General features: G+C 44.1%; 1 protein-coding gene and 1 pseudogene across 2 annotated transcripts in view; one reads left to right on the forward strand and one right to left on the reverse strand.

Moving 5' to 3' along the window:
- The window catches only part of akap1b (A-kinase anchoring protein 1b), a 48,308-nt gene extending 43,488 nt beyond the window's left edge, over positions 1-4,820 (reverse strand). For both annotated transcript variants that reach the window (XR_015859379.1, XM_088380469.1), the window contains exon 1: positions 4,654-4,820. The gene's annotated coding sequence lies outside the window, so the exon portion shown is untranslated. The remainder of the gene's footprint in view (positions 1-4,653) is intronic.
- A 7,027-nt stretch (positions 4,821-11,847) lies between these two features.
- Positions 11,848-11,966, forward strand: LOC148394817 (5S ribosomal RNA; annotated as a pseudogene).
- Positions 11,967-26,868: the final 14,902 nt, after the last annotated feature.

Raw genomic sequence — 26,868 nt, forward strand, 5'->3', positions numbered from 1 at the left:
CATCCAGTTTCGTCTGAAAATATAATTTTTTTGGTTGTTTTATCAAAGTCAAAGTCTGCTTTATTGTCGATTTTTTTTAATATACTAAGACACACAAAGAGATTGAAATTACGTTCCCACTATCCCTCGGTGAGATAGTACACATATGCATACAAGCAACACAAAAAAACCCAAGAAGGCACAAACAATGAATAAGTAAGAGTGTTGAATAAATGATAAATAAACAAATAATAATAAATAATAATAATAAATCTAAGAGGAGCAAAAATGGAGCAAGTGTACATACAGCAGACAGTGGACTTGGATATGGTGCTTTAAAGTGTTAATTGCTTTATTTGATGTTTTCTCTATTTTTTATGTTTTGAATATGTTCAAGATAAAGATATAAAAGCATGTGAAGTGATCAACTATACTAAAAATAACATGGGAAGTGGTGAACTATACTTGTAAGTAAGTGATGTCTTAATGATCAAGTAAAAATTTGTGAAAAAAAACATATATAAGTCGCTCCTGAGTATAAGTCGCCCCCCCACCCAAACTATGGAAAAAAACGCGACTTATAGTCCGGAAATTACGGTACTTCCACTTCTTGTATAATATTTTACTAAAAATTTCATTTTCCATACTGCTTGTCCGCATGGGAGTCGCCGGCGAGTTGGAGCCTATCCCAGCTGTCATCAGGCAGTAGGTATTAGACACCCTGAACTGGTCACCAGCCAATCGCAGGGCACACAGAGACAAACAACCATCCACACGCACTCACACTTATGGGCAATTTGGAGTGAATAGAATAGAATAGAATAGAATGCCCTTTATTCTCATTTTACAACTTAGTTGTACAACGAAATTCGGATAACTGCTCCCTTCCTAGTGCAAACATACAAAAGTTAAAAAAGTATAAAAGGAAGTCTGAGAACAAAAGTGAAAGATCTTATTTACATTAGTCTAAGAATGAAGGTTAAAAAATCTTATTTACAGTATGTTCAATGTGAGTATATGTATTAACATGAATGAGGTTTGTACAGAAAGTAAATAATAAATAGTAAATAGTGCCCAATCGGCCTACCATGCATATTTTTGGTATGTGAGGTTACCCGGAGAAAACCCACGCAGGCAAGGGGAGAACATGCAAACTCCACAGGGATGGCTGGAGCCAGAATCAAACCCGCAACCCCTGAACTGTGAGGCAGACGTGCTAACCAGTGCTCCATCATGCACTGTACTTAACATTTTTTTGAATAAAAATGTTGTTGCTAAATGGTATGACGTAAGAATTTTTCCAATTTAAAATATGTACCTTGGGTCGATAAATGGTGGGTAACGTTGACTTAAACCAGGGGTCTCAAACTCCAGTCCTCGGGGGCCGCATTCCTACATGTTTTCCAAGATTCCCTCGTTAAACACACCTGATTCAATTATCAGGCTCCTGCAGAAAGTGCGGATGAACTGATCATTTGAATCAGGTGTGTTTAACGAGGGAAACTTGGAAAACAAGTAGGAATGCGGTCCCCGAGGACTGGAGTTTGAGACCCGACTTAAACAAAGGTCCAGTTCTTCATACATTTGTATCCAGCAGAGCAGCCCATCGTCCACAAAATGACAAGTAAGTGTAGTACAGTGATACCTCTATTTACGAACGCCTGTACTTACATTTTGTGTTACGAACCGGAGCCTTGCAATTTTTTTGCATCTACTTACGAACCAATTTTTGGCTTCTGAACCAACGCCTCAGTCATCCCACTCCACCCTGAGCCTTGTCTTTTTTGCTCTGCCATTTCTGTGAAAATTGGTACCCTCTGCTGCAGGAGCATGCACGCATTGAGTGAAAGGCAGAAGCCGTTGTCATGCGATAGACAGTACCAGCTTGTTTTGAATAAAAACATGAAAAACACATCTTTGTTTGTCAATTTCCATTTTTAGAAGCTAGGTTACTTTTCTTTTTTCAAGTTCTCACTCGTTTTGTGTGCGAGGTGTGTTCATTGAACACTCACACAGTTGGAAATGATTGCACCAAAAAGTAACAAGTAAGTAAGCGACCACATTGCAAGGAGTGGTACGTGGAAGCAAACAATAATTTATTAGTCTGACTTTTTGTATGACTTCTCGGTATTTTTAGCAAGTGTAGAAAATTAGAAGAGTCCCCCCCCAAGCAAAGTTAAGAGGTCAAAAATAAAGCGACATTTATTTTTTGTTATAAATGTTTAAAAAGCAAAATTAAAAGTGTTGTTTTGGGTTTTCTGTGTTTTACACAGAGCAATAGGGCAAAAAGTGTGACTTTTGGGATAGTCTGGAATGCATTATACTACATTGATTCCTATGGAAAATGTTGCTTCTATTTACAAACGTTTCTATTTACAAACCCGATCGCGGAACCAATTAACTTCGTAAGTAGAGGTGCCACTGTATGTCTTTTATAAACCCACTCTACTTTATGAATGCTGCTGGCAAAATGAATTACCCCCCTGGGATCAATAAAGTATCTATCTATCTATCTATCTATCTATCTATCTATCTATCTATCTATCTATCTATCTATCTATCTATCTATCTATAATGCAACTTGGGAATTGTGGCCCACACTACCTAATTTTGGACAAGGTTAAAGGTAAAGTTGGCTGGATGCTGTAAGCGTCAAACAATTGTCCTTTCAATATCAAATTGCTGTTAATCGCACTTTTCTTGAAAAGTTAACTTTGCAGGTCAAGAGTGACCATGCAACTCAACATAAAGGAACTTGTGGAAGGCTGTCATTATCAAACTTTTTTTCAGAATCAATTATTTGAATGATCTATACAATTGTATTTTTGTTCAAGAGTATTAAAAAAGCAAAAACTCTATTTCTGTTTAGTTACCAATTAATTTGGCTTATTTGGTAATATTAAATCAGGGGTGTCAAACTCGTTTTTATCACGGGCCATTTTATAGTTATGGCGTTCCTCATAAGAGCATTGTGACGGCGAAACCAAATTAATGTATAACTGTCTTATCATATTATTGCCTATACACAGCAAATTGATGGATGACTAGTTTTGAAATGAAAAAATGTTTGTTCAATTACTGTTCAAATTGCTTTAAAAAATGGGTAAAAAATATTTGCAATATCTCGAAGTTATTATTCATCATACATGCCAATTAGAAATTTTGGTACAGATTTTAGCAAGGATCATGGGAGTTAACATGATTTTCTTTGCAGGCTAGATTCTAAATGATATCTTGTCAGTAAAATATGTAGCACTAAAAGCTAACTGAACATTCAAAATAAGGAGAAATGCCAACTCGAACGTATCCCATGTGCTACTAGAATTACACTGTTGGTGCTCACTCCTTAGCATACTAAAGTCACACCAACCTCTAACGTCAGTGTAGCTAACAACGTTTAACTTCTATGCAAAACCAGTGACAAATTTTATTAAACAGAGTCCCGTTTGGTTCCTCACCGCTTTGTTTCATCACATTTATTTAAGTGCTTTTAACGAGTAGTTAAAACGGTTGTCGACAAGTGAGCATTGACGACCACACGCGTGAAACGCAAACAACTCGGACGTCTTTCCCCTTGAACAGATACTACAAAGGGCATACCGTGACTTAAGCGTCCAACCATTTCTCCTACTGATTGAAGCTTGACAGCCTTCTGACATGTCAACATTTAAAACATTGCCACACAACAATGCAGACTAAAACATTATATTACTAATAACAAGGAAACGACAGAAATTAAGACCACCATTATGCAATATCAAAATACTCGGTGAATACGTAATGTTCACAATTTTCACATATTGTGTTAGCTTTTTAGAATGCGAAGTTACGTACAAATCAGTAAATTATTTTACTCTGCATTGGCCGGTGTTTTAGATAAATCTGACGTTGATAGCTGTGATCTAATGCTAACCGAACTGTTGGGAATAAAGCATAGCTCGTTTGGAGGCCGCAGTGTTTGACACACATCACGTTTACGAACAATCAGTTTTGAAAATTCAAATCAATGAAGTAGAATTAACGGTAACGGTGGTCAATGTCAGTCCAGCAAGTCGAACTACCAAAGTGGTTTCTTTTTGGCCCAACGACTCTGACCGTGGGTTACGTCCTAAGAAAGATCTCTTGTGTCTAAGAACAGTTTCGTGTCGTTCTCGCCTATTTTTAGTCATTTATTAACTAAATTCCATCAATATAAAATGCAGTAAAATGCTGACCAATGTGTATTTGAGGTAATTTCAGCGAGTGTTCCACCGAACGGGCCAAAGACCTTAACGTTAGCTTGCTAACCGGCCTGCCGAAAATGAAACCAGTTTGCAAAGTGCTGTAGCAATGTATGCCACATTGCCACTACTCTGTACATTGGCTCCAGTTATTATTACGTGAATTAACACCAAAGAGGGATGATTTCGCCAAGTTATATAAATAAGGGGGCTATTGGCTAACTTGTCTCCGCAAGTAAGAAAGGTTGGAAGATGATGCCAGTTGCTCAATGACGCGGACAGAATAACGGCAATGGCTTTTAAGGAAATAAAAAAAATGCATGACAGCAACACGAAGGCTGTTCCTACGTTGCATCGCAGTCAGTAGATCTGACCCAGCCACGCGGAGTGAACCTGCAGTTAACTTTAACATACTTGGTAGCACAAATGAATGCGAGTTGAAGATTTCACTTACAGTATTTTAAGGCCCTTGATGTCGCCACGATGAGAACAACGCAGTGTAAACGTCGATTTTGAAAAAGTGTCCAGGTACAAAGTCAATCTCTTCCCCACGTGTTGGCAGAGTAGTATCAAGCTTAAAAAAAAAAAAAGTACACCAAACAGCTGCTCAAATCTCGCGATGATAGTTGGTGGTACGTGCGTTGTAGTCTCGTGGTAACTTAACTGCACGGCGAACTGAGGTTGCGCCATACAACAGATTCTTGCACTTAACAATACCGGACAATTTATTTTACTGAGAAATGAAAAAAAATTGATAAGCTGTATCAACTTTAGAAATTTGTTACGTCGTTTACATAGAGATAAAATCTTAAACACAGATATCAAACGGAAAGCCTGGGGGCCAAATCCTGCTCGCCACATCAATGTATTTTATTTAATCTGTATGAACAAATAACAAATTTGTGTAATTGCTGTAATATAAAGGTGCGTCTAAGTTGTAATTAAACAATCGATGTCTGACTTTGACTTTCAGATTTCTTACTTCGTAACCCCGATGAAACCACTAGGTGTTGGTAATTGCCCTGCTTGTCATCGGCACTTGTTCAAGGACACCACTCTGAGTCTTGATAAATTAATACCGTATTTGCGGGTGTATAAGTCGACTCGGTGTATAAGTCGACCCCCTAAAATTCGACGGAAATTTACGATTTTATGATATATCCTTTGTATAAGTCGAGCTCAATTGTTGCATTATATTAAACTTCAAAATTCAATCAGAAATATGCGAAATTTATTGACGAAATGTGTTCAAATTCCGGGAGGCCGTGCGCATGCGCAGTGGCCGGAAATAGCTTCAAGCCGAGCGGATCGGCACTTTATAAGCACCGCGGAGGAGATCGCGGAGCCTCATTCGACTTCCAGCGGCCAGCGCACTCGCGCACGCCGCCTGGCACCACCGGGAGGCCGTGCGCACGCGCCAAGTGGCCGAAAATAGCTCCCGCCCAGCGGATCGGCTGTTTATAAGCACCGCGGAGCAGATCGCGGAGCCTCATTCGACTTCCAGCGGCCGGCGAGCTCGCACACGCCGCCCGGCACATCCAGGAGGCCGTGCGCACGCGCCAAGTGGCCGAAAATAGCTCCCGCCGACCGGATTGGCACGTTATAAGCACCGCGGATGAAATCGCGGAGCCTCATTCGACTTCCAGCAGCCGGCGAGCTCGCGCACGCCGCCCGGCACATCCGGGAGGCCGTGCGCACGCGCCAAGTGGCCGAAAATAGCTCCCACCCAGCGGATCGGCTGTTTATAAGCACCGCGGAGGAGATCGCGGAGCCTCATTCGACTTCCAGCGGCCGGCGAGCTCGCGCACGCTGCCCGGCACATCCGGGAGGCCGTGCGCACGCGCCAAGTGGCCGAAAATAGCTCCCGCCGACCGGATCGGCACGTTATAAGCACCGCGGATGAAATCGCGGAGCCTCATTCGACTTCCAGCAGCCGGCGAGCTCGCGCACGCCGCCCGGCACATCCGGGAGGCCGTGCGCACGCGCCAAGTGGCCGAAAATAGCTCCCGCCCAGCGGATCGGCTGTTTATAAGCACCGCGGAGGAGATCGCGGAGCCTCATTCGACTTCCAGCGGCCGGCGAGCTCGCGCACGCCGCCCGGCACATCCGGGAGGCCGTGCGCACGCGCCAAGTGGCCGAAAATAGCTCCCGCCGACCGGATCGGCACGTTATAAGCACCGCGGATGAAATCGCGGAGCCTCATTCGACTTCCAGCAGCCGGCGAGCTCGCGCACGCCGCCCGGCACATCCGGGAGGCCGTGCGCACGCGCCAAGTGGCCGAAAATAGCTCCCGCCCAGCGGATCGGCTGTTTATAAGCACCGCGGAGGAGATCGCGGAGCCTCATTCGACTTCCAGCGGCCGGCGAGCTCGCGCACGCCGCCCGGCACATCCGGGAGGCCGTGCGCACGCGCCAAGTGGCCGAAAATAGCTCCCGCCGACCGGATCGGCACTTTATAAGCACCGCGGATGAAATCGCGGAGCCTCATTCGACTTCCAGCGGGCCACGCACTCGCGCATGCCGCCCGGTTCAAATTTTCTAAGTGCAACGCACAATGAGATGCATGAGAAACGGCCTTGGTTACCATCACATTTGAAGCGATGAATCCGAAGTTAAATTTTATGACTCGGTGTATAAGTCGAGGTCGATTTTTTTCGGTCGATCGAAAAAGGTCGACCAATACACCGGCAAATACGGTAATAATAAATTGTTAATAAATAGTCAAAGTGATTTAGTGAAAAACGGCCTACCACATCATTTTGTGGCCTGCAAAGACAAATTGTGTATTGACTTTATGTGTCGATATTAAAATCACAAATTGTCTTCATTTTTAAAAACTAGAGATATTGCTAGCAGTTTTTATTACCACAATTTTTTTTAAATAATTGAACACTTTTCACTAGTCACTGATTTCAAAATTAGTTATTCATCATTTTGTTGTGTACACTGTAGCCTATACTACAAGAAATTAAAAGTCATAATGGCCCTCTGAAGGACACTATGAATGTGGTGTGGCCTGCAATAAGATAGATAGAGAGATAATGTGATGACTAACTTTATGTATTGTAGTAGCAATGCTCCAAAATGTATTGGTTGTTTTTCTGTTTCCCCAAATGTTCAACCTTGGAAGACACTACAGATATCTTCTAGGCCTAATCTAATCTAACCTAACCTAGTTTGAGGGGTCTATCGTAATCTTGCAAGATCAAAGATTGAGCTGGACACCCCTGCACTGTAGTTACACATCACAAAATCAACATTCTGTTCATTCCTGTCTATTCCAGACTAGATCTGACCTTGACTTGTACATGCTGTGCCCATGTTACAGGATTAAGATGTTGTGTCCATGTTACAGGATTAATACACATCTCTCACACCCATATTCATAGCTTTCCCCTTAAGAGAAAAACCAGGGCAAATTTCACAGCCAGTCCAGTAAAATAAAATACAGTAATCATGTGTTTGGGGAGGCGGGTCAGAGCTTGCTTTGACAAAGGAAGTGTAAAGCGCTCCTTCCCTCCGCTAGCCTATGGGAGGTCCTTGGGCAAGACTGAGTACCCATTTAGCCCCCCTGGTCAGGGTCACGATGAAGCCACGGGAAGCAGGTGGTGGATGAAGTTTGAAGGCAGCCAGAGAGTATCTTTGTTACTGGTTTTGGACTTCGTTGTTCTGAGCAGAGGATACCCTTAGGTACAATGGTCAGGACAGCCGCCCAGTATGGGCACTGCTCGGACAGAAAGCAATTGCAACCTACTGTCTGTAAAATTGCAAAGAAAGCCATGGAAAGACATTCAATGCTTAAATCGAAGATGAAAGCTTCGGATGAGAGAAGAATGGAGGGCCATGGCCGTCAATGCCTGTTCCAGGCAAGACACCTGATGATGATGATGAATCATGTGTTATATGTTTAAAGTAAAGTGCATCATCAAAGACTCCTATCATCCCAACCACAGACTGTTTACTCTTCTTCCTTCTAGGAAGTGTTGCGTGTTGTGCGGGATGTCCGATGTTGAGCCAGGAACAACAAGGATGTGGAGTATAGAGTTAATTCTTTATTGGCAAGATCTTGGGTTGTTTGATTGCGGCCAATGCGCGAGGCACGGCAGCAGATGAAACAACAGCTTCCTTCTCCTGGTCAGCTTCTTTGATACTGCCCGGAAAGGCGGGAACTTGTCACATGACCATTTGGCTTTTCAACCTTTTATTCGAAAACAAACACATTCGGTATAATAACACCATCAACAACAAGCCAACAAATACGAAATTAAAACATCAATGTCGGCATAACGTGTGTCGGCTGGCTATGGCTGTCTGTCACTCACTCGTGAAGACCAATCAGCAGTGCCAGCGAGCGTTAGATGGAGGAGGGACTTTACGAGTAAGTGACGTAACTTCCCGTTCACGAACGAGTCGTTAATTACATTTCCCGTTCACCAACTAACGAATCTTTTGAGTGAACTGATTCTAAAGATTCAGTTCACCTAAAAGAACTGGAATGCACATCACTAGGGTCCTTAATCCCCGTATGCGACTTGTCATTGGTTTATCAGCTAGAGGTGTCCAACGATATGCATGAGAAAACATTTCATTAAAATGTAAGATTGTGAAAAAGGATGATCAAAAATTAGCTCCCAACAAATTGTTTTTGACTTAACATGATTGATTGATTGATTGATTGATTGATTGATTGATTGATTGGTTGGTTGATTGATTGATTGAACATTTATTGATCCCCGGGGGTGGGGAAATTCAGGCCCCTACAAAAGACACACAGATGGCATGAGCGCAACTCAATAGGCTCTCATAAGGCTGCCACACAACGGCGCCACAAAGAAAGCCAGAAAGTGCGAAAGATAAAAGCCAGCAAAGCAAAGCAAAGCAAAAAGATGAAGGAAAAAAAGTAACAGCGGCCAACCAGCACCCCTCAATATCAGAGAACACCCCAAAACACACAAAATAGCCTCCACGGGATCGACATGTGTAAGGGCAGTCCAACGGCGCCCAATGGACCATGGTCGTGAATCGGTGAAAACATCACAAAGCAGGCAAACATGTGAGCAGCGTCCTGGGCACCCAGTCGGGCCCAGCACGTGTAGATGGTCACCACGGGGCTAGCACGGCGAAGGTCGTTGGTTCCGACGAGCACGAGGGAGCGGACTCCCCACAGGGGTCGTGGCTGCGAGGCCAAGGTGAGGGACCTGGTCAGCACTGGCCGGATAAGCCGGAAGCCGTCGTAGAGTTACGCCTGTCTCGACCGATGTGCGCAGCTATCCCGGTACCAGGGGGGGAAAAAAATCAGATGCGAAGCAATACCGAGGTGCGGTAGAAGGCACCAGCATCGCCAAATGGACGAAAAGACAGAAAGAAAAAGGAGAAAAGAAGGAAATAAAGAGAAAAAGACAGGACACTGCTGGGAGGCTGCCACTCACGTCGGCGCCATGCCAAAAAAAACCAACAACAAACTAGATATCACACACAAAGAATCGTGTACTCCCTCGATGCAGACCAATCAAGTTCACTTTAATCGCCTTAGGCCCGCCATCTACTGAGGTCCACTTAAATTTTGGAAAGTACATCAGGACTTCAAAAATACTTTCTAAATTTCAGCGACGGCTCTGTCACAATAATGTGACCAGCGCGGTGCAGTTGTGCTACGGTTGCGCATTCGGCGGTGCGCCGCAGTTGCGCGATCGGACAAAAATGCGCAAATGAAAAAAATGCTTAAAATAGGCGGGTTTTTTGTTCGGAACGGATTCATTTTTTCCCATTATTTGTAATGGGAAAATATGATTCGGAGTTCGAACGATTCACTTCTCGAACAGCCTTCTGGAACGGATTGTAGTCAAAAACCGAGGCTCCACTGTATATATTTATATTGTAACCTAGTACAGTGGAGCCTCGGTTTTCGAACACAATCTGTTCCAGAAGGCTGTTCGAGAAGTGAATCGTTCGAATTCCGAATCATATTTTCCCATTACAAATAATGGGGGGAAAAAAATCCGTTCCATGCCAAAAAAAAAACAAACGCCTTTTTTAATCATTTTTTCATTTGCGCATTTTTGTCCAATCGTGCAACTGCAGCGCACTGCCGAATGCGCAACCGTCGCGCGTCACCGACCACGCAACTGCACCGCGCTGGTCGCATTATTGTGACAGAGTCGTCGCTGAAATTTAGAAAATATTTTTAAAGTCCTAATGTACTTTCCAAAATTTAAGTGGACCTCAGTGCGCAGGGAGCTTAATTAGGTCCGATGGCGCAACCGCAGCGCGCCGGGCGCTCAGTGTCGCATTGCTTTAGGTCCGTCTTTGTGTTTTAGGATGCCTTTACTGCTCCCACATGCTTCCTTTGAAGGCATGATTAGAGTTGATGCAATCCTCAGAGTAACGAGAATGTAATAACGAACGGAGTCAGTTGGCATGCGGGTCCTCTCGGCTCATCTCGCGAAGTTCGACAATCGAATTTCGTCCGACATCCGAAGCAAAAGAAATCTTGAATTTTTTGTTCGAATACCGGTTTGTTCGAGAACCGGGACGTTCGAAAACCGAGGCTCCACTGTAGTTTTGTTCAATTAAAATAGCCCCCATTTTTTAATATTGTATGTATATTTTTACATTTTTAAACATATGATTTAAAAACATCGCACATTTATATTTGTGATGATTGGATAATGTTTGGAAAAAAGTTTGTATTTATTTATTTATTTAATTTTAACATCAAAAGATGTATTTATATCTGCAGCTAACATAATTATGACTGTTACTGAAACCTGTTTTTATATTTAAAAATGTAAATTTTCACACCCTGGACCATCACTAATCAAATGCATTTTCACAACATCCTGGAACTACACAAAGGTAAGGATCACAGGTTAAATGTATTGAAGAGAACCTCAATGTTGAATTGACGTCTAGATGTTCAAACGATAGCTATTAGCGCGGTTAGCGCTAATCGCGCTAATAGCTATTAGACATCATTCGAACGTCTACTCAATAAACGTCTAAAAAAACTTTCATATATAGACGTCTCATAGACGTCTAATAGACGTCGGTCCCGTAGACGTCTAAGAGACGTTTAATAGATGTCTATCCCGTAGACGTCTAAAAAACCTTCACATAAAGGCGTCTAATAGACGTCTAATAGACGTCTTTCCCGTAGACGTCTACGGCATAGACGTCTATTTTAATTTCACTTTTAGACCTTTTTTAGACGTGTTTTAGCCGAGACGTCTGGGTAGCATATAGACGTCTATTAGACGTCAAAATGCTCGCAGGGTGCTTAGTGGCGAAAGATACAATTGCATGTAGACTTCGTCAGTTACACCGAGTATGAAACCTATATTGTGTGGCGTCGTCCATAGCATTGTAGTTCTCATTTCTAACCGTTAGATGGCAGACGATGTCCAGTGAATAAAGAGGCTTGCTCCCTGTGAACTCAAAGCAGCAATCTTTATTTGTAAAAGAACCCAACAGAACACATTGCGCTTACATGTAGTGTTTTTTCCCCTTTTCATGACATTTACTTTGATATTTTTTCACGTCCATTGTGTAAGGAAACTTTTACAACAGCCATCAAGTACCGCCGATGCTTGGCACGGGTTTTCAGGGGCGATTGTATCTATAAAAGGCAAATGTTTTTTGAGTCACTCGTGGCTTACGGCCATACTACGCTGAGAACACCCGATCTCGTCCAATCTCTGAAGCTTAGCAGGGTCGGGCCGGGTTAGTACTTGGATGCGAGACCGCCTGGGAATACCAGGTGTTGCAAGCTTTTTTTTTTTCTTTTTGCACTTCAATCGTTAAAGCAAATTTTTACAACACCCATCACGTATCGCATTCGGAAACTGCAAGCCTAATTTTAACTCCGACATTGAAACTACAACCCGAGTTTGAAACCTATTTTGTGTGGCGTCATCCACTGCATTGTAGTTCACGTTTTATACCGCTAGAGAACAGACTATGTACAGTGAATAAAGAGCCTCGCTCCCTGTGAACTCAAAGCAGCGGTCTTTATTTTAAAAGAACCCAACACAACACATTGCACTTCCATGTAGTGTAGCCATGTTTCCATGAAACACCAAAAGTCTAGGAAGAAGGTCTGTTTCGGACCTGGTTGTGACATGGATGGGAGACTGGCAGGGAGTACCAGGTGCTGAAAGCTTGTATTATTATTATTATTATTATTATTGCAAGTCAAATGTGAAAGGAAACATGTGTATGCATTTATACGCTTAAATATTCAACGCAATTATCCAATCTAACTACTGCAAATTCACATTAGATTGCTGGTTTGAAATGTACTTTTATTATTATTTTAATAAACTTTTTTAGTTTAAAACTTGCCTGGTGTTTGACTCTTTTATTCCATGTTTTTATTTTTGCGCATGAAAATAGAAAAATCAGACATTTGGTTAACTGCTTTATATGACAATTTGTATATGTGTTATACTTGGAGAATAATTGTCAATTTTTGTCTATGTGAAGCCCTTTGAGACTGTTTGTGATTTGGGGCTATACAAACTTGACTTGACTTGACTTGACGTTGGTGTCCCCCAAAATAACAAATGTAGGCATATTGTGTAATGAAGTAACCCAATGGCCCACTGTCTTTGTTTCAGTATATTTTTATTTATTTCCGTATTTTATTACTGTTTATATTTGTGTGCATTGTGCAATAAACCTGTACAAACCTCAAGTAATCAAATACACATTCTTGACACGCAATTACACACACAAAAAAAGCATCATCATTTCTCAGGTAATTTGAACTCCCACAAACGTGTGTCAGCTGGGATAACAACAATGCTGTCTGTCACTCACTTGTGAATCTTCGCGAACGACTAATCAGCAGCGAGCGTTAAATGGAGGAGGGACTTTACCGGATATACTGCAACGTTATCCCCTCCGTGAGTCGTCACCTTATCGTGGTGGAGGAGCCATGTTGTCTGGGGCTTCATGCCCCTGGTAGGGTCACCCATGGCAAACGGGTCCTAGGTGAGGGGCCAGACAAAGCACGGCTCACAAGCCCCTTATGATGAATAACATAAATGGATTGTGTTTTCCCTCGCCCGGACCCGGGTCACCGGGGCCCCCCTCTGGAGCCAGGCCTGGAGGCGGGGCTCGAAGGCGAGCGTGTGGTGGCCGGGCCTTCACCCATGGGGGCCGGCCGGGCACAGCCTGAAAAGGAAACGTGGATCCCCCTTCCCATGGGCTCACCAACTGTGGGAGGGGCCAAAGGGGTCGGGTGAAGTGTGAGCTGGGCGGCGGCCAAAGGCAGGGACCTTGGCGGTCTGATCCCCGGCTGCAGAAGTTGGCTCTTGGGACATGGAATGTTACATCTCTGGCTGGAAAGGAGCCCGAACTGGTGTGCGAGGCAGAAAAATTCCGACTAGATATAGTCGGACTAGCCTCCACGCACAGTTTGGGTTCCGGTACAAGCCCTCTCGAGAGGGAATGGGCTCTCTTCCACTCTGGAGTTGCCCACGGTGATAGGCGTCGAGCCGGTGTGGGTATACTTATTGCCCCCCGGCTGGGCGCCTGCACATTGGGGTTCACCCCGGTGAACGAGAGGGTAGCCTCCCTCCGCCTTCGGGTGGGGGGACTGGTCCTGACTGTTGTTTGTGTCTATGCACCAAACGACAGCTCAGAGGACCCACCCTTCTTGGAGTCCCTGGAGGAAGTGCTGGAGAGCGCTCCTTCTGGGGACTCCATCGTTCTACTGGGTGACTTCAATGCTCACGTGGGCAATGACAGTGAGACCTGGAAGGGCGTGATTGGGAGGAACGGCCCCCCCTATCTGAACCCGAGCGGTATTCTATTATTGGACTTCTGTGCTCGACACGGATTTTCTATAATGAACACCATGTTCAAACATAAAGGTGTCCATGTGTGCACTTGGCACCAGGACACCCTAGGCCGCAGTTCGATGATCAACTTTGTAGTTGTGTCATCGGATTTGCGGCCGCATGTTTTGGACACTCGGGCGAAGACAGGGGCGGAGCTGTCAACTGATCACCACCTGGTGGTGGGTTGTCTCCGATGGTGGTGGAAGATGCCGGTCCGACCTGGCAGACCCAAAGGCTCTGTGAGGGTCTGCTGGGAACGTCTGGCAGAATCTCCTGTCAGGAAGAGCTTCAACTCCCACCTCCGGCAGAGCTTTTCCCACGTCCTGGGGGAGGCGGGGGACATTGAGTCCGAGTGGACCATGTTCCGCGCCTCCATTGTTGAGGCGGCCGACCGGAGCTGTGGCCGTAAGGTCGTTGGTGCCTGTCGTGGTGGCAATCCCCAAACCCGCTGGTGGACACCGGCGGTAAGGGATGCCGTGAAGCTGAAGAAGGAGTCCTATCGGGCCGTTTTGGCCTGCGGGACTCCGGAGGCAGCTGACAGGTACCGGATGACCCAGCGGAACGCGGCTTCGGTGGCTGCTGAAGCAAAAACCCGGGCGTGGGAGGAGTTTGGCGAGGCCATGGAGAATGACTTTCGGACGGCTTCGAGGTAATTCTGGTCCACCATCCGGCGTCTCAGGAGGGTGAAGCAGTGCAACGTCAACTCTGTTTACAGTGGGGATGGCGTGCTGCTGACCTCGACTCGGGACGTCGTGAGTTGGTGGGGAGAATACTTCTAAAACCTCCTCAATTCCACCTACACGCCTTCCATTGTGGAAGCAGGGCCTGGGGACTCTGAGGTGGACTCTCCAATCTCTGGGGTCGAAGTCACTGAGGTAGATAAAAAACTCCTCGGTGGCAAGGCCCCCGGGGTTGGATGAGATCCGCCTGGAGTTCTTAAGGGCTCTGGATGTTGTGGGGGTGTAATGGCTGACACGCCTCTACAACAGTGCGTGGACATCGGGGACAGTACCTCTGGATCGGCAGACTGGGGTGGTGGTTCCCCTCTTTAAGAAGGGGGACCGGAGGGTGTGTTCCAATTACAGGGGAATCACACTCCTCAGCCTCCCTGGTAAGGTCTATTCAAGGGTGCTGGAGAGGAGGGTCCGTCGGGAGGTCGAACCTCAGATTCAGGAGGAGCAGTATGGCTTTTGTCCTGGCCGTGGAACAGTGGACCAGCTCTACACCCTCAGCAGGATCCTCGAGGATGCATGGGAGTTCGCCCAACCAGTCCACATGTGTTTTGTGGACTTGGAGAAGGCGTTCGACCGTGTACCTCGGGAGGTTCTGTGGAGGGTGCTTCGGGAGTACAGGGTGCAGAGCCAACTGATAAGGGCGGTTCGGTCCCTGTATCACCAATGCCAGACTTTGGTCCGCATTTCCGGCAGTAAGTCTGATTCGTTCCCAGTGAGGGTTGGACTCCGCCAAGGCTGCCCTTTGTCACCGATTCTGTTCATAATTTTTATGGACAGAATTTCTAGGCGCAGCCGAGGCGTTGAGGGGGTCCGGTTTGGGGACCTCAGCATCGCGTCTCTGCTTTTTGCAGATGACGTGGTGTTGTTGGCTTCTTCAGGCCGTGATCTCCAGCTCTCGCTGGAACGGTTCGCAGCCGAGTGTGAAGCGGTCGGGATGAGGGTCAGCACCTCCAAATCCGAGTCCATGGTCCTCGATCGGAAAAGGGTGGAATGCCCTCTCCGGATCAGGGATGAGATCCTGCCCCAAGTGGAGGAGTTCAAGTATCTTGGAGTCTTGTTCACGAGTGAGGGGAGGATGGAGCGCGAGATCGACAGGCGGATCGGTGCAGCGTCTGCAGTAATGCGGACTCTGTATCGGTCTGTCGTAGAGAGCTGAGCTAAAAGGCAAAGCTCTCGATTTACTGGTCGATTTACGCTCCTACCCTCACCTATGGTTACGAGCTATGGGTCGTGACCGAAAGAACGAGATCACGGATACAAGCGGCAGAAATGAGTTTTGTTCGCAGGATGTCCGGGCTCTCCCTTAGAGATAGGGTGAGAAGCTCGGTCATCCGAGAGATACTCGGAGTAGAGTCGCTACTCCTCCACGTTGAGGGGAGCCAGATGAGGTGGCTCGGGCAACTCATCAGGATGCCTCCTGGACGCCTCCCTGGGGAGGTGTTCCGGGAATGTCCCACCAGTAGGAGACCCGGGGGACGACCCAGGACGCGCTAGAGAGACTATGTCTCTCAGCTGGCCTGGGAACGCCTTGGGATCCCCCGGGATGAGCTGGATGAAGTGGCTGGAGAGAGGGAAGTCTGGGAGTCACTCCTGGAACTGCTTCCCCCGCGACCCGACCCCGGATAAGCGGAAGATGGATGGATGGATGGATGGATGGATGGATGGATGGATGGATGGATGGATGGATGGATGGATGGATGGATGGATGGACTGCCACGTTATGTTTGTTCACATCGGATTCAGTGACGCAACTTCCCGTTCAAGAACGAGTCGGGGGGATGGCTGTCATTGATTGCGTAATGGTACACTCGCTTGTCTTGTGTGTAGGTACCGTCAATTCGATTTTCGCACATGACGGTGTGTAGGCGTGACAGGGAAAAAAAAAAAAAACATGAAAAAAAACCAACATAAAAAACCGAGTCAGTGACCCAATTTCCCGTTCACGACCGAGTGAGCGACTGTTGCCTTGCCTTTCCCATTCAATAACGGATCAGTATGTGGGGAGGTGGGCGAACGACTTGTTGCATGATTCTTTTGAACAGTTCTTTTGAGTGAACTGATACTAAAGATTCAGTTCACTTAAAAAAACTGGAATGCACATCACTCCTGACCGTTTTTTATCATGCTGCAGCATTACTAGGTGGCGGGCCGAAGCTCGCTAGAGGCTTTCGTTAGTGAAATGATTGATTGGTTGTAGGGAGGATGTGATATTTTAATATGACCTACATAGATTTTATATTAACACATTTCTTATTGTTGGGAGCTTTTTTTTGGTAATCGTTTTACGAAAATCAATGTTTGATTGCGAAACGCAACAGGCACTGCTGCAAAGGGGTCCTTGCTGCAGAACCAATCAAAACTCGTAACAACGTCACGTGACTTGATGTCTCCCAATGGCATTCCTCCAACTCAGGAACTAGGAAGTAAATATTGCCTCCGCACTATTGACAACAATGGACTTTGCTCGCACTTGGTAAGTTCTTATTCAATATTCAATATTGAAAATGGCTAAGGATAGCCCCGGGGCTAAGAACGTGCAGTGTGAAAAGCCCTAAAATGTGATAGGATGTTAGGAGTCATCAGCAGTTTATATGCAGTCAATTTTGGCTTCAGAGATTACACATGGCTAATTTACGTTACAGAGAGTAGCTCCAGTAACTCCTGGTTTTCAGGGATGAGAACGGCAAATGAAAAAAATCACTGAAAAGTAGCCGGGGTTTGTGGGCCGCATGCCCCCCCCCCCCCCCCCACTTGTCGCAGGGGGCCAGGGGCCACAGGCCCCCATTGGGGACTACAGGGGCCACAGGACCCACAGGCCTCCATTGGGGGCCGCAGGGGGCCAGGGGCAATGCTCCGGAGGGGGCTCAGAGGGCAAAGCTCCCTGGAAACTCCTGGATTTTGGCAGTATAGCAACCCCAAAACCATTAATTTCATCCCTCAATTTGAACAGTTTTGTTAAAAAAATATTCCGGTTTGGTGGGCTACCAAGGTGAATATAATACAGTCAAGCCTCGCTTTTCGACCACAATCCGTTCCAGAAGGCGGTTCGAGAAGCGAATCGGTCGAATTCTGAATCTATTGTTCCCATTACAAATAATGGAAAAATTTTAATCCGTTCAAGACTTTAAGCATTTTTTCATTTGCGCATTTTTATCCGATCGCGCAACTGTAGCGCACCGCCGAATGCGCAACCGTAGCGCGTCGTCGACCGCACAACACAACTACACCGCGCTGGTTGCATTATTGTGACAGAGCCGTCGCTGAAATTTAGAAAATAATTTTAAATTCCTGATGTACTTTCCAAAATTCAAGTGGACCTAAGTGCGCAGGGAGCTTAATTTTGTCTGATCGCGCAACTGCAGCGCACCGCCGAACGCGCAAACGTAGCGCGTCGTCGACTGCACAACTGCACCGCGTTGGTTGCATTATTGTGACAGAGCCGTCGCTGAAATTTAGAAAATATTTTTAAAGTCCTGATGTACTTTCCAAAATTGAAGTGGACCTCAGTGCGCAGGGAGCTTAATTTAGTCCGATCGTGCAACCGCAGCGCGCCGGGCGTTCACTGTCGCATTGCTTTAAGAGCGTCTTTGTGTTCCGAGTTGTAAGATGACGCTGCTCTCGAGCCATGCCCATCTTCTTCAAGTCCCCACAAATCAACAAAACATACATTGTGGGTTAATGTGAGAATAAATAGTTGTTTATCGATACCAGTGTTTCCCAACCTTTTCTCATTCACGGCACACCTTTTCATTGGAAAAAATCTCGAGGCACACCACTAACAAAAATCTGTTGTGTTACACCAGCTTCTATATTAAAGTCAGTTATATTACAACAAAAGACGTGAAGTTCTATTCCTATATATGTATGGAGAGTCGAATAATTGAATAAAAATAAATATTAAATATTCTTTAAATTGTATTTCTTTTGTAAATGAAAGTGACAGTTTTTGAAAAAAGGTTTTAGACAGTGTAAGGAATAAACTATTGAAAGTGATTGTGATCAAAATCCAAAAGAATCAATATGGCTTTGTTTACTGTTTTAGACTAGCTCTATAAAATATTGCGACATTAAGAACAAAGTCACTTTTAAAGACGCTCTGCTGTTCTGACAGCGGCTGAGTGGCTATCACAGTCGAGGTGTCTCGACTTGACTGTGTATTTTACGTTGGGAAAAATGAACAATCCAGGTTCTCCCGTTGAACTCCATGTTCTGATTCCCATCGGACCGAAAACGTACCACAGCCGTCATAATGTCACTGTTAGTAAAAGCACACAGCAACTAGTGATGTGCATTCCAGTTCTTTTAAGTGAACTGAATCTTTAGAATCAGTTCTTTCAAAAGATTCGTTCAAACGAATCGTTCAATGAATCGTCCCCACCACCCCCCCACACACACACTGAACAGGAAGTTGCGTCACTGACTCGTCTCGTTCGTGGACGGGAAATTACGTCACTGACTCGTAAAAGTTTTAGCTCCTACAGAACGTGAACTGCAGGACCGCCAGTCCTCGAGGGGCCGCGTTCCAATATGTTTTCCAAGTTACCCTCGTTAAACACACCTGTGTGAAAAGATTTCGTTCATTTTCACATGATATTTCCCTAATAAAGTGGCCTGTTATTAGGCGCACTTGAAAATGGCGGTGTACCTAATGGAGTGTCCGTGTGATTCCCTCGTTAAGTGCACCTGCGTGAAAAGTTTTAGCTCCTGTAGAATGTGAAAATGACCAAAAACTTTTTACGCAGGTGCACTTAACGAGGGACTCTTGGAAAACATGTTGGAATGCGGCCCAGAGGACTAGAGCTTGACACATGTGACCTTTGACCATGATATTTCCCTAATAAAATCGCCTGTTATTAGGTACACTTGAAAATAGTGGTGTACCTAATGGAGTGTCCAAGTGACGTCACAGATCAAACAGCCAATCAGAAAGTGAGGGTGAGGGCGGGTGTAGCACTTTTCACTTAAACCAGGGGTGTCGACGTCCAGTCCTCGAAGGGCCGCGTTCCAATATGTTGTCCAAGTTACCCTCGTTAGACACACTGCGCAAAAAGATTTTGTTCATTTTCACGTTCTGCAGGAGCTAAAACTTTTCACACAGGCGCACTTAACAAGGGAATCTTGGAAAACATGCTGGAATGCGGCCCCGAGGACTAGAGCTTCACACCTGTGACTTTTGACCATGATATTTCCCTAATAAAGTGGCCTGTTATTAGGTACACTTGAAAATGGCGATGATGTCACAGATCAAACAGCCAATCAGAAAGTGGGGCTGAGGGCGGGTGTGGCACTTTTCACTTTCCGTGAAGCTTTGACCATGAGTTTTGATTATTTTGTTTATAAAAAAAAAAAAAAAAAAATAGGATCAGTGTGTGTGTGTGTGGGTGGGGGCACGATTTGTTGAACGATTCGTTTGAACGAATCTTTTGAGTGAACTGATTCTAAAGATTCAGTTCACTTCAAAGAATGGAATGCACATCAATAGTCCAAAAGAGTGCAGACAGCCAAGGTCTACCAGGTCGAAATAGCCGACGGGTTGGTGATACGGGCTCTTGCTCGGAATAGAACTTAGTTCGAGCCCAGGTGTGAGCATATACCTGAATGTGCTTTTAGAATTGGACCCTCGCTGCGTACGCATATGCCATCAAATTTGAGTATTTATGTGTAAATACATAAAATGGCCAGCCCCTAACCCTAGCTTTAAACCCTAATTTGGAACCCTAACTTGCTTCACCCCGCCCCTTACACGACTGGATTCCACCCCGCCCCCTAGGTAGTGGGCGTGATCCATTGGTTTGCTCCGCCAACTTGGGGGCGGGCCACCTTATGTATTTACACATAAATACTTGCATATGTTTGCATATGCAGCGAGGTTCCAATTCTAAAAGCACATTTAGGTATATGCTCACACCTAGGATCGAACCAAGTTCTTTCCGAGCCAGATCCTGTGTCACTAACGAGTCAGCTATTTCGACCTGGCAGCCCTTGGCTGTCTGCACTCTTTTGTACGAGTGCATTCCAGTTCTTTTAAGTGAACTGAATCTTTAGAATCGGTTCACTCAAAATATTTGTTCAAAAGAATCGTTCACCGAATCGTTCTTATTTATTTATTCATTTTATTTTGTTTTACCTCGTGTAGTGTACCTATTGAAGTGTCCATGAGGTGTACCTCATCACAGGCCACTTCAATAGGGAAAAAGCTTAAGTGAAAATGAAAAGTGCCCCACCCGCCCTTACCCCCACGTTCTGATTGGCTGTTTGATCTGTGACGTCATTCGGACACTCTATTAAGTACACCGCCATTTTCAGGTGTACCTAATCACAGGCCACTTCATTAGGAAAAATCATGGTCAAAGTTTAAGTGAAAGTGAAAAGTGCTACGTCCGCCCTCACCCCCACTTTCTGATTGGCTGTTTGATCTGACGTCATTCGGACACTCTATTAGGTACACCGCCATTTTCAGGTGTACCTAATCACAGGCCACTTCATTTGACCATGGTCAAAGCTTCACGGAAAGTGAAAAGTGCCACATCCGCCCTCACCCCCACTTTCTGATTGGCTGTTTGATCTGGATTACCCAAAGAGAAGCATAATCTCCCAATTGTTGCATAACGGCGCATCCCTTTATGCAATAAAGTTAGCCGTTAGCGTGGAGAAAACGTGCATAAAAGAAGTGGTGTTTCAGTGAGTGGTTCTTTCTTTCCTTGGCAAATCGTAAATCTACATTCTGGCTTACATAGTTCACGCCAGGAGACGCAACACGTTCACTGACTGATCCGTTGATGCCCGGGAAGGCAGTTCATCCATTGACTCGTTCACGAACGGGAACGTCAGGGTTCGTTCCCTCACTGATCCGTTTTCGCTAGGAACTGGAAATGCAAATCACTCACTCACTGACTCGTTCACTCACAGATCCGTTCAGTTGGTGAACGGGAAAAGCAATTCACGACTCATTCGTGAACTGGAAGTTACGTCATTTTCTTCTTCGTTTTGATTTACGGCGAGGTCTTCCTCTTGTGGGGTGCATTGCCACCTTTATTTGCCACAGACACATATGTAAGTGCTTGCCTTGCATGTAGTACTCAGCTTCATAAGGATCACGACCCTGGCGAAAGCACAGGAATTGTTTTTATTCAACTCCTACGTGAACGTGCATTTTCGTATTGGCATTGCTTGTAAACACTTAGTGTAGACTGGCCAGCCCACCCTACTTCGTAGCAGTGACAAGATTTGAGGAGAAGGGTGTGATTTATTTGTGAACGATATAGAAAAACCTGGAATTCAGTGAAATGGAGCGGAGTGGCAATTCTATTGACAATGTACTGTACATGTATGTATTATGTTTGAGGCAGTCTAACAAAATCTTGGACGATTTTGAAATTCCACCTGACATTTTTTTAGGGCTTAAAAGTAGGACATGTCCGGGATAAAGAGGATGTCTGGTCACCCTAAATAACTGGAGCCGCAACTAACGATGATTCCGACGTCTGCGCCACATGCACTTCCGGAGTCAGCAGCGGCGTTGTTTATAAGTGACACAAAGCACGAAGATTTCAATGGATTTAATGATTTGGAATGACACGGATGGTTTGCTAAACGTATTATTTATGTTATAGTTATTTATAGTCGTTTGTGTTTATTTAACGTTAGCGTACCATACCGTTTAGCCTGTTGTTGCCTATTCATGTCTGTTTTTGGTGTTTGATTGTGTCAAAGTTACCCCAAAAATGCGACTTGTACTCCAGTGCAACTTATATATGTTTTTTTCTTCTTTATTATGCATTTTATTGCTGGTGTAACTTGCACTCCGGAGCGACCTATAGTCCGGAAAATACGGTAACTAAAGTTGCGTTTTACTCATTTATTGAACAGTTTGTCATCCCCTCTCTCGTCATTGACTCTCATTGTTTCTGGCAACATTTTTTTTTCCATACTGGATAATCCCACTGCCGTCCGCTCCCAGGAGCATTTTATAAAGTTAACTCCCATCATTATGGAATCCCATGGGATTCCAGAAAAAATGCCAGCCTCTCCCACCCACCAAGAGGTTTTAGACAGGTGTGCTAGCGGTGTGAGTGCCGTAGAACAAGGAATGTTCGGACACATGGAAAATTACAGGGAACATTGACCACAATGGCTTTTTGTTGAGGACCCAACGCACAGCATTGTCACTCACACCAAGTCACATAAGCCACAGTGCCAAGACTGACAGGTAATTTTACAGTAACAGAAAACATTCTTCAATCGATCAACAGGATGTATGGGAAGATCGAAAATCGTCAGTATTGGTTGCCTCGTATTGTAGTTTGACAGTAACCATGAACACTTACATGTAATGGTGAGTTTGGACAGTGTCAAATCACATTGCAGATGCTGACAGAGAGGAAGACATTGATCATTTAACATTTAACCACCCAAGTATCTAAATTGGGTTTGTATTCTACACTAAATGTTCCTTATTACACGTTGCCTCTAGTGTTGAAAAACATCAGTAAAAAAAATACATAAACAAGTAGCAAACAAAAACCTGCATGGTTCGCCAAACATAGCAGCCATTTCAGAACAATCCTATAACAGTTGTCTGCCTGCATGGTTCGCCAGACATAGCTGCCATTTTAGAACAATCCTATAACAGTTGTTTGAACAGTCCTCTGAATATTCTCATTTATAAAGTGGACTCTTCAGATTACTGTGGACATTTTGCCTCTCTACGAGCAGACTTAATCAATTCACTCTCAAAAAGACTTGCTAGTCTGAGGGGATGGTGTAGGATCTATTTATATTTTAATGGAGAAACACACCCCGACATAGAATAGTTTCACTCTTTTGGGATGCAAAATGACAGTTAACTTCTGCCAGTCAAAGATGGGTGAAATCATCCATTCCATTCCATTGTATTGTAATAATGGTCAAAGAATATCCGAATACCGAAAGACAAAAGTAGCTGTTTGTTCTTTGTTGAAAGCTAAAATATCTAATGTTTTATGAACGAATGAAAGAACAGCATTGTATGTGGTGAATATGTAGGTGGTGCAGCACAACTCCCCGTCTGTTCACAGATTGTTTCCCACAGCAGCTTAACCTATTATAACGCCTGCTGATATATGAATGATTATATGCTTGATTGTGGAATTGGTAAATATATAGAATACCAACTTTATGAAGATGCTGTTGGTATGTATTAGCACCCCTGTGGCTAACTGCAGCCTCACAGAGCTGCTTGCACAGCTGCAGACTCTGCTGTGTTGTTTTAAGTGGGCCTCAAGATGTCGTGCAGCCGGTGCTGTACTGAAACTGGTGCTTATGCTTTTAGATGTCCGTGGTCCTTGTCAGACCACAAAGACCTTGATGTGGCCTAGGACTTGGTCAGAGTGGCAAGAAGCTGTCTTTTTTAAATAACACCAAATATTTAATAATCATGGATGTACATTGTGCAAGACATTGTGCTGTATGAACGGATTTCCTGCTGATCAAGGGTCAAAATGCATAGTTGAAATTTTACCTCCTGTCATGTGCCTTTGCTATTCTTCTGACACCACCAAAGAAGCCCTGTGGTTAATACATTAACCATTCTGAGGTCAAGCGGTGTTGCCTGCGTCATTACTAATTAAGGAGGTTCTTGTGAAAACTAAAGCACATACTTGGAGACAAACCGAACCAATCAAGATTTAATTAGAAATCCTACAAGACCAAAACTTCATGGACTGCAGCTTATCTTCAAGATGCCCTATAAAGGAATCCACATTCAGATTGCTGTAGTCTTTTTCGCAGGTGATTGGGATTTAAATTGTTTAATTTTACATGAAAGAAGTAGTACAGATTGACTGGATGTTATTTATTTATTTATTTATTTATTTATTTATTTATTTATTTATTTATTTATTTATTTATTTATTTATTTATTTATCTATTTGTTTGTTTGTTTGTTTGTTTGTTTATGTGTCTATCTATTTATTTTCCATGTATGTTTAAGCAAATTATGCATAAAAATAGTATCTTACAATGCAAAACAATTTGGGATAAAAGATTTTCATTTGTGCAAATCAATGATTAAATATGCTGCAGCAGATATATCTCCAATCTTTTTTTTATGCAGTAGCTACGGGACACCAACCAGCAACAAGCTGCTTTTTGAATGAACTGTGGTGACAAGGTGTTGTTCTTTTCCCCCTCCCTCTATCGTCTGTCTTCCGGGAACACTAATAGGCTCCATGCAGAGTAATGTGACCAATTGAATCATCCTCGGCCTGGAGCTGGAAGTTGCAGATCTGCGGGGCAGAGAGCGTCACGCTCACTACGGCTGCAGCACAAAAAAAAAAAAAAAAACACTCTGTGGTGACACAAACAGTGTTTGTCTCAAGACTTCTCTGGGATTTATACCCTGTCCTGTCAAAGGACTTGCTATATGCAGCATTACGGTCAATTTCACCTGCTTTTTCCATTTGGCAGACCTCAGACCAACTCATAGGTCAAAAGGTCAGAGGGCCCCTCTGTAACCCTGACTGCAGATTGAGGTGAGTAGGCAGAAGAGACTCTCATATCAAGACAATGACTTGTGACGTGATCAATTTACTCAATTTGAGGAAACAATGTAACTTGGTTTTATAAATACAGATGTATAACTATACTAGGTATATACCAAACAACAATTTTATGTAAAACCATTTTGTAAAGAGCAGAGCTATTTATGAATTTCAATCATTATACATTATTGACAGTGGTGTCGGTGCTACATTTAATAGATATAGCCAAACAAGGACCTATGTGAAAATACATGTTCAGTAAGTAGACTGAAATTGACTTAAAGTCTTATGAGTTGTGCTTGATTAGATTTCTTTTACTCGTTTGTACAAACTTGAGCTGTGAATGGGGGAAATGGATGACTCGTCTCAGTCTTGTATCAGTACCATTACGAGGGTCAAATAGAGTTGTATTGAGTAGTCCATCAGCCTCAAGGTATTTTTACGGCAAATACTGTATGTTATACAAAGCACAGCATTTTTCTATTGTTGCTTTCATTAGATATTTGAACAAAACGGATGATGACTTGCTTTAAAGTGGATTGTGTGTTCAAAAACAAATTCACACATCGATTTGGAAGCATATTAGCCCCATGGAGTCTATGATGAAGTGCTTTTTTTTGTTTCAGTCTCCATTTCATTTTAAAAAATAGTACATAATAATAATGATTTAACTTGAGTCAAGGAAGGCATCAACAAAAAGAACAAATACTTATGATTTAGATTTTAGTCTTCAGTTTTAGTTCACAAGGCCCCAAAACTGGCAATGGTCTGTGTGCACTGTGTAGTTTGCATGTACCAGTACCTCTTGTGCTTGAGTTGGTTTTCTACCAGTGTGTACCCTGGCTTTCACTCAGAGTTAGCTGCGATAGGTTCACCCACCCGCAACCCTGAGGACAAGTAATATATAAAATGGATGGGAGGGTAACTGAAAAGATCATTTTGGTCATTGAATCATTATTGTACAAACCGGATTATGTTGAAGTTGGGAAATTGTGTAAAATGTAAATAAAAACAAAATACAACGATTTGAAAATCTTTCTCAACCCATATTCAATTGAATACACTACAAAGACAACATATCTAATGTTCAAACTGATACACTTAATTGTTTTTTGCCAAATAATAATTACCGTATTTTTCGGATTATAAGTCGCGTTTGTTTTTCATAGTTTGGGTGGGGAGGCGATTTATACTGAGGAGCGTCTTATATGTGAATTTTTTCATAAATTTTCAAAATTAAAAAAAAAAAGTGAAATCGCGATAAACGAACCGCGATCTAGCAAGGGATTACTGTAATTTGAATTTCAAGTGACGTCAGCAGTGCGGCGCGGTGCGGCGGTTGTTTACATAAAGGACAAAGATTCGATCACGGGATGACGAAGATGACGAAGGGCCCCACGTACTACCGGCATCATTAGCGGCTTTGTTTGTAAGTGACACGGAGGACGAAGAGTTTGAAGGATTTAATGATTTGGAGTGACACAGAAGGTTTGAAAAACTATTATGGCTTTTACGCACGCCCGGTCCTACTCTACGGAGCTCTCTTTCACCTCTGTGGATGGAAGTCGGGGGCC

Source organism: Syngnathus floridae, chromosome 7, assembly GCF_059516105.1.
Source record: "Syngnathus floridae isolate MCC-2025c chromosome 7, RoL_Sflo_1.0, whole genome shotgun sequence".
NCBI classification, from domain to species: Eukaryota; Metazoa; Chordata; class Actinopteri; order Syngnathiformes; family Syngnathidae; genus Syngnathus; species Syngnathus floridae.